Consider the following 9671-nt stretch of genomic DNA (forward strand, 5'->3'; position numbering starts at 1 on the left):
GCAGTGAAGGTAAGGAGGGGTTGATGCTGCTCTGAGAGCTACACTCCATGTTTTGGATATTTGATGCTTGAACCATATGGCACCACATGACTGGTGTGTGTGAGGTAAATACACCTGTAGATTTTGCCAAATACATTTCAGAAGCAAAAGTGCTGCATAAACTCTGATCTTGTATAATGGTATTATATTTGTATATTATTTATATTATATTTGATCATTTCTGAATGTTCAATGTACACCTACTAAAGAAACATCTAGTTTGCAAATAATTATTATTTATCTCATGGATATTTAATACGAAATCTTTTTTTATCTTGGATTAATGGATGATGGAAATCCATATTTTGAAAGTCTTGGCCTCTGAGATCCAACTTTCTGGGGAAGACCACTATGAGTATTTGGGCAATATGTGATTGGTGACTTATTCTACGTTTGGAAGCGTAACTTGTGATGTCTTCTTATTCCTAAAAATATTTCTATTTCCAAATGCATTTCATACGTACATTTTAGATAGAACAGTGTAGAGCTTGTCATTATGTAAACATACTTTTGAAGTCATAATAAAAACATGTAGTACTGCTGATCTTTAATAGCCAAGAGTTTATTTACCAATTGTGATATTTGACTCAGTTTTACAAGCCCCATCAGCATTACATTGCATTTCAATGGAAAATAAAAAGCTTTCCTGCTGAGGTCTCCTAACCTGCAGAGTCATGTTGACCAGCCTGTACAATAGTGCACGGTAGATCTTTGCTGCCATCTACTGGAAAAGAAAAGTGCTGCTGGTAATAAACCTTTACGTACAACCCTACAAAGTCTAAAGGGTAACAAAGGCTTTGTGCCAAATGCATGTATTTGGGGGGGAAAGCTTCCATCACAGGAAACAGAGTTTTTCAAAAGTATTTCTTTAAACAAGTAGTACTTAATATGTGCTTTTATGTGTTCTTACCTTTGAATCGAGCAAGCAGACCCTAGGTGTTTTTCATATAGACCAACTTGAATACAAACAGTAGGTGTTGTGTCACTTTGGGTCAAGCTAGAATTATTATTACAGCTAGAATTAGTATTCAGGATATAATTATTTTTATTCATGCTAATTGATTACAGATTGTTGCATTGTGCAGTATTTATCAAATGTAGAAAAGTTCAGAAATGCCTATAGATGGTCACTTAAATCTTTAAAGAGGCCACAATCTAATGTTTTATGGTTTTTCTAATGTAGTATACTCTTTGGGATAACTCACAGTGGAAAGCTAAACACAGCTGAACATTTCACATTTTCTAATGATATAGCAAAAATTGCAATTGTATTTCTTTTTTTGAAATAATGAACCAATTAAAATAACAAAAAAAAAAAACATATGTTAACGTTCTACATCCATGTGAAGATTGATGTCCAGTTTTAGTTTCACACGTTTGAGCTATTGCATGAAAATCAAGACAGGGATCCTTCTAGCACTTGACTGAAACTTGATACCTTGACTTTTGGATGAGGTAAAACGTCTATATTTAGACTACAATGATTTTTTAGAACTTTCAGCTCAGTCTTGAATTTTGTGTAATAGTTGGAATGTGTGAAAAAGAAACTAATCATTAATCTATAAAATCCAAAATATTTGGTGTTAATCCATATTTCTTCTTCTTCTTCTTTCGGCTGCTCCCATTAGGGGTCGCCACAGCGGATCATCCGTCTCCTGTCCTCTATATCTGCCTCTTTTACACCAACTACCTGCATGTCTTCCCTCACCACATCCATGAACCTCCTCCTTGGCCTTCCTCTTTTCCTCCTACCTGGTGGCTCCATCTTCAGCATTTTTCTACCAATATAATTCATGTCCCTTCTCTGCACATGTCCAAACCATCTCAATCTCGCCTCCCTCACCTTGTCACCAAAACATCCTACATGTGCTGTCCCTCTAATAAACTCATTTCTAATCTTGTCCATCCTCGTCACTCCCAACGAAAACCTCAACATCTTCAGCTCTGCTACCTCCAGCTCCACCTCCTGTTTTTTACTCAATGCCACTGTCTCTAATCCATACAACATCGCAGGTCTCACCACAGTCCTATAAACTTTCCCTTTCATTCTTGCAGATACTCTTCTATCACAAATCACTCCTGTCACTCTTCTCCACCCACTCCACCCTGCCTGCACTCTTTTCTTTACTTCCCTAACACACTCTCCATTACTTTGCACTGTTGACCCCAGGTACCTGAACTCCTCCACCTTCTCCACCTCTTCTCCCTGCAACCGCATCACTCCACTGCCCTCCCTCTCATTCACACACATGTACTCTGTCTTACTCCTACTGACTTTCATTCCCCTTCTCTCCAGCGCATATCTCCACCTTTTCAGGCTCTTCTCAACCTGCTCTCTACTCTCACCACAAATCACAATATCATCTGCAAACATCATAGTCCAGGGAGACTCCTGTCTGACCTCGTCCGTCAACCTGTCCATCACCACTGCAAACAGGAAAGGGCTCAGGGCCGATCCTTGATGCAGTCCAACCTTCACCCTGAACCAGTCTGTCGTACCTACTGCACACTTTACTGCCGTCACACTGTCCTCATACATGTCCTGCACCACCCTCACATACTTCTCTGACACACCTGACTTCCTCATACAATACCACAACTCCTCTCTCGGCACCCTGTCGTACGCTTTCTCTAAATCCACAAATACACAATGCAGCTCCTTCTGTCCTTCTCTATACTTCTCCATCAACATCCTCAAAGCAAATAAGGCATCTGTGGTGCTCTTCCTCGGCATGAAACCATACTGTTGCTCACAGATGGTCACCTCTTCTCTCAGCCTGGCTTCCACTACTCTTTCCCATAACTTCATGGTGTGACTGATCAACTTAATTCCCCTGTAGTTACTGCAGGTCTGCACATCTCCCTTATGCTTAAAGATCGGTACCAGCACACTCCTTCTCCATTCCTCAGGCATCCTCTCCCCTTCCAGAATCCTGTTAAACAATCTGGTTAAAAACTCCACTGCCATCTCTCCTAAACATCTCCACGCTTCTACCGGTATGTCATCTGGTCCAACCGACTTTCCATTCTTCATCCTCTTAATCGCTGCTCTCACTTCCTCCTTACTAATCCTATCTACATCCTGCTTCACCAACTCCACATCCTCCAACCTTCTCTCTCTCAGATTTTCCTCATTCATCAGCTGCTCAAAATACTCCCTCCATCTTCTCAACACACTCTCCTCACTAGTCAACACATTTCCCTCTCCATCCTTTATTGCTCTAACTTGCAGTACATCCTTCCCAGCTCGGTCCCTCTGCTTGGCCAATCGGTATAAATCCTTTTCTCCTTCCTTAGTGTCCAACCTCTTATACAGTTCCTCATATGCCTTTTCCTTGGCTTTCGCCACATCCCTTTTAACCTGCTGCCGCATCTCCTTGTACTCCTGCCTACTCTTCTCATCACTCTGTCGATCCCACTTCTGTTTTGCCAATCTCTTTCCCCTAATGCTCTCCTGCACTTCCTCATTCCACCACCACGTCTCCTTGTCTTGCTTTCTATTTCCAGATGTCACACCAAGTACTTTTCTACCTGCCTCCCTCATCACTCCTGCAGTAGTTGCCCAATCATCCGGCACCTCTTCACCACCACCAAGCCCCTGTCTGACCTCTTCCCTGAACCTCACACTACACTCTTCCTCCTTCAGTTTCCACCATCTTATTCTTGTTTCAAACCTTACTTTCCTCCTCTTCTTCTTCGCCTCCAAAACCATCCTACAGACCACCATCCGATGCTGTCTAGCTACACTGTCCCCCGCCAACACCTTACAGTCTCCAATCTCCTTCAGGCTGCATCTCCTACACAGAAGATAATCCACCTGTGTGCACCTTCCTCCACTCTTATACGTCACCCTATGATCCTCCTTCTTCTTAAAATACGTGTTCACCACTGCCATTTCCATCCTTTTAGCAAAATCTACCACCATCTGCCCTTCCACATTCCTCTCCTTAAAACCATACCTACCCATCACCTCCTCATCACCTCTGTTCCCTTCACCTACATGCCCATTAAAGTCTGCCCCAATCACCAATCGTTCTTTCCTAGGTACACCATCTACCACTTCATCTAATTCACTCCAGAATCTTTCTTTCTCCTCCATCTCACAGCCAACTTGTGGAGCATAGGCACTGATGACATTTATCATCATCCCTTCAACTTCCACCTTCACGATCATCACCCTATCAGAAACTCTCTTCACCTCCACTACACTCTTACTGTACGCTTCCTTCAGAATCACCCCTACACCATTTCTCTTTCCATCCACACCATGATAAAACAGTTTAAACCCACCTCCAATGTTTCTGGCCTTACTCCCTTTCCACTTGGTCTCCTGAACACACAACACATCTACCTTTCTCCTCTCCATCATATCAGCTATCTCTCTCCCTTTACCCGTCATAGTACCAACATTTAAAGTACCAACCCGAACCTCTACTCTCCTACACTGCTCCTTTTCCTGCCGTCTCTGTAGACGCCTTCCTCCTCTCCTTCTCCTCCTTCTCCTCCTTCGGCCAACAGTAGCCCAATTTCCACCGGTACCCTGTCGGCTAACGATACCTGTGGCGGTCGTTGTTAACCCGGGCCTCGACCGATCCGGTATGAAATTCTCATTTGTGATCCGCATATTTGATTTGGCACATGTTTTACGCTGGATGCCCTTCCTAACGCAACCCTCCCCATTTACCCGGGCTTGGGACCGGCACTAAGAGTACACTGGCTTGTGCCCCCCTAATGGCTGGGTTGTGTTAATCCATATTTATATGAGTATATTGAATAATTTTTGCATTTCAATAGAATTAACTAATTAAAAACATTTTTTTATTTACTACTGTTGCATTTTTACAATATTCACAGTATTTTTTGAATGAATTGACATTGAACTTTCTGGAATAAAACTGGACAAAAAAAAGATTAGTCTGGATATATTTAGAGCTCTTTTAATTAATATTTCATCATTTCTTAGTAAGCTGAATACTGGCTGGCAATTAAGAATTCATTACTCCCAGTGGCATGAACTCTTAGAATATTAACCTATCATCAATTAATTAACAGAAATACTAAATTCCTGAATAAAACTTCTAAAAATTAAACATCATTATCTTTAACAGCAGCAATAACAAAAGCAAAAAATATCAGGCAACATTTTAATAACAAAAGGCAGGAGTAACTTAATCAACATCTCCAAGAGCTCTCTTTCTGACAATACTGAAAAAAACACCCAGAAGATAAGGTAATATATTAAAAACCGTTTATAAGTGTACATTTTAATTATTATTTTTTTAAATGTGACAATTCTAATGCACTTGTAACTTTATTTTCTGAAAAAACAATAATAAGACTTATGATTACAGAGATCAAGATCACTGGTTTTTGTACTATGGCTAAATAAATCTGTACAAATCATACATCTTTCTGTATTATACATTAAAAAAAACAATACGCAAAAGGCTGGAATGCCAAAATGTGCAATTCTGTATTTTTCTGTGTGGTATTTTCACTCACCTTTCAAGCTGGACATTTTTTCCCTTATTTCTCATCCCAGCCCTATTCTTCTGCTCTTTGGAAATGTTTCTCAGACAGTTTAGTAACAGCTCAGTGAACTGCATAATTTATACAGGAATGAACCAAAGAGATAATGTTACTCTAAGTGAGTGTAGTTGATACATTTAAGGTGCCCTTTCAAACTATAACAGGGAGCCCTCGCATTCTTTCAGACACATGTTTCCAGACTCTTGCAGGAACACTACCTGAGACTCACCAAGGATTAGTATGTGATTGGAGAACATTTAGGAGGAGAAAATTCAAAAAGCTACTACACATGACAAAGTGGATTCTAAAGCAGAGGTCATATTGCCTGTGGGAAATATTTTGCCAAAATCAACACAACAAATAAAGGATAGGATCTGTTCGATTGGGCATTTCATAGATGAGGAATATAACCATGCAAGGTAGAGTCCTGAATGAGTGTGATGCTTGCAGTACTGAAGAAAACCTTTGCCTGATTTGGGATTGTAATAAAGAAAACTCGACTACATAAGATAAGACACAGACTTTCTAAGGTAATATTTTTATTTTATTTTGCCTTTCAATGAATGAGATTTTTTCCTGTGGATTTTTGCTCCATATGCATCAGTTTTGTTACCATGCCAGTGTTCTGTGATTACTTTTGATATAGTGACAAACTAGCACAAAATGCCTCCAAAAAAAGTTGAAAAAACTGCAGCCGCCCAAGGAGCTAAAAATGGACAAAGGGGGGCTAAGGCGGGGGCTAAAGAACCTCCTGGAAAAGCCAAAGTAAAAGAAGATCCTAAGAAGGCAAAAGGAAAAGCAAAGCAAGCTGTTACCAGTGAATCTGAAGATGGCTCAGATGCAGAGTTATTAAAGGCAGGAGCAAAACAACCAACACCAGCCCCAAAGCGCAAAAGAGGTCTTAAAACTACATCTAGACTTTTTATGCGACTATCAAAGAAAAAAAAAGATACTCCAATGAAGGCTTTCCAAAATCCATCTAAGTTGCTTGCAGGACTTGGGAAGTCTAAACCTGAAGATCTGAAGAATACTTCAAAATTCATGTCAGGTTTTCTAACTGGTGGAAAAAATAAAATTGAGAAGAAAGAAGGAGAAAAATCTCTTTTATTGCTCAATATTGGTGGAAAGACAAAAAGCAATGCAGCTGCAACTTCTGGGCTAGGGAGCAAATTAAAGGGGTTTATGGGAAAAAAGACTACGGTACCTTCAAAATTTAAGAGTAAGGGATGGGCTATGGGAAAGCTTTCAGGGGCTACTAATTGGCTCATTAGTAAGTTCATTACATCAAAAACATCTCGTGGAAGACAAGGTCGTTCGGTTCGTCAGCGCAGGTCAAATATAGATAGATATGATTATGAGAATGAAGGGTATGAGTATGAAGAGGCAGAATATAGATATGGTGAAGATGATTATGACCTAAGAAGCTATGAAAGAAACAGCCCATGGGGGAGATATTCAGACCAAAATGAATATAGTCATGGACAATACAGAAGACCATATCACTTTGATTACCATGATGAAGAGTATTATTCTTATCCTGAAGATGAATATGGCTTATATGGAGAAGAGAGTGATTACTATGACCCCCTTTATGCAGATGAATATGGCTATTATCCTGAAGACTACTTTGACCAGTACAATGAAAGACAACCATATGACTATTATGATTCTGGAATTGACTACTATGATCCTAGACAGCAAAGAATGGATGAATATGGTTATTTTGATAGTGGCATTGAATATTATAATGAAGCTGGGTATCCAGTAGAAGAAGACTATGACTACTATGGAAATGATGTGGAATACTACAATTATGGTGTTTACCCAGAGCAGTTTGATTATTATGGTGATCAGCAAAATCTGTATGGTAGCCAAGATTGGCTTCCAGATGCATACACGGTGTACACAAGTTACCCAAATCCATACAACCAAAACCTGTACAGCTATAGTGGGGAACCTACATCAATTTATCTAGATCCTCTTTTAGGAGTCAATCAGCCAATCATTTACCAAATTGGGGATTTAATTGAACAAACTGACCAATCTGAACCTTATGCTAATAATAATGCTCATCTAGCAATGGACAATGTAATGACTGAAGATCAGTTTAGGCTTCCAAGACCACAAGTCAAGCTGTTTGGAAAAGAGAAACTTGAAATTGTAAATCCACCATCTCCTCATATTGCTCTTAATGAAGTGATGTCTGATATCCAACATGAAAACCCTCAAATATTTTCTCAGCCTATGGGGTTTTCACCGCACATTTCACAGCAAATGGTAGAAATTCCCCAGCAACATTCCACAGCAAACGTTATGCTAAGCCAACAAACACCAACAGCATTTCCTACAGCAACAGGTCGCAGTCCTGTTTTGGTCCAACAAATACCAACGACATTTCCTGCAACTGCAGGTGGTAATCCAATTTTGGTCCAACAAACACCAACAGCATTTCAGTCATTACATGGTGTGAGTCCTGTCTTGGTCCACTCAATGCAAGTGCCATCCTCTCCAATACTTCAGGCAAGGCTACCTTTTTATTCTCCTATGCCAGTATCACCTACTCCAAGTAGACACTCTTTTGGACCTGTGGGGCACATGCCACTCTCAACACCAACATCACCTATTTTATCTGCAAGGAGATTTGACCAAAGCTATGTTGATCAAGCATACAACCCTTTGATCTACCCAGATCCTCCCATGTTTCAGAGACCTGAATTTCCATTTGACACTATGCAACAAGCTCCAGTAAGACAAAGAAGTCCTCGTCTCTCCCCACAGCGTTCTACCAGGCGGGGTAACATTTTACCAGGTCGAGGTAGCCCTCTGTCTCACCAAAGGTTCGATTTCCAACCACAGGAAATAGGTCCAGGATTTTCACCAAGACCACAAAGAGTAGTTGGTCAATCATCATGGAATACCAATATGCAAAGACCAATATCACCTATGCAAAAAAGAAGGTTCACCCCCCCAACTTCCCCCCAGTTTTCGAGAAGAGTGCCATCTCCAACAGCTACTTTGAAGGGAAAGTCCCCCGTCCCCCAGAGAAGACCTTTCTCATCTAGAGGACACTCACCTCATGTTGTAGAAGGAGGGAGTCCATTAACCTCCATGCGAGGCTCATTAAGGAGAAGCCCCCCCTCATCCCCAAGAGCTAATATACGACAAAGTGTCCATTCAGGCCCCCCTTCAAGTCCTTTCAGGCCAATTGGAAAAAGGCATGACTCGTTTATATCATCAAGATCAGTTGCCTGTTCATCACAACCATCTTTAAGAAAAATTAGCCCTCCTCTATCTCCAAAAATGGATCAACGAAATGAACATTATCCACCAGTCTCACCTCCTACGCAAAGAACAGGATCACCAAGACCAATCTCCACTTCTGCCATTGGATCTCAGCGACCTATCTCCCCAACACCTTCAAGATTTTCTGCTAGAATCCAGCATGATACGCAAAGTCTGTCTACCCATCCATCCACACGAAGATTTAGAGGATTTGGTCGAAATAAAGTACCAATGGGCACTGTTAAACCATCCCCTGTCAATCCAGTTTTGCAAAGACGAAGCCACCAGGAACATCCTTTAACACAAAATGTAACTCCATTCAGATCTTCCATTCATAATGGAGCAATAGGTTCAGGACCTATGCATCAAAGTACTTCATCACCTATAATGTTAAATAGACAAGGTTCTAGACCTACAGCATTTAGAGACTCAAAACGATTTTTCCCACCTGGAACTCCAAATCCCCAGAGAGGTTTTCATAGGCCTGTTGGGAGAGGTCGTCCTGTTGTAAGAGTACCAATAAATCCTGTTCCACTAAGGCAATCAGTAAGGGGTCCAAGCCAATTTATTCTAATGAACGGTGAGGCACATTTTCCTCAGCAATTTACAATTAATGGACCAAGATCTGTACTACAACCACCTCCGAGGCACACAGCAAATCAGATATCAATGAGGCCAGGTTCACCTCACCTGACAGCAAGACCTGTATCTCCTCAGCTTTCAGTGAGACCAGGCTCACCCATTTCCACAATGAGACCAGGATCACCCCATGTCCCACTAAGGCCGTCCTCACCCCATATCTCAATGAGGCCAGGTTCAAC

Source organism: Silurus aristotelis, assembly GCF_946808225.1.
Source record: "Silurus aristotelis genome assembly, chromosome: 21".
In the NCBI taxonomy this organism is placed as follows: domain Eukaryota; kingdom Metazoa; phylum Chordata; class Actinopteri; order Siluriformes; family Siluridae; genus Silurus; species Silurus aristotelis.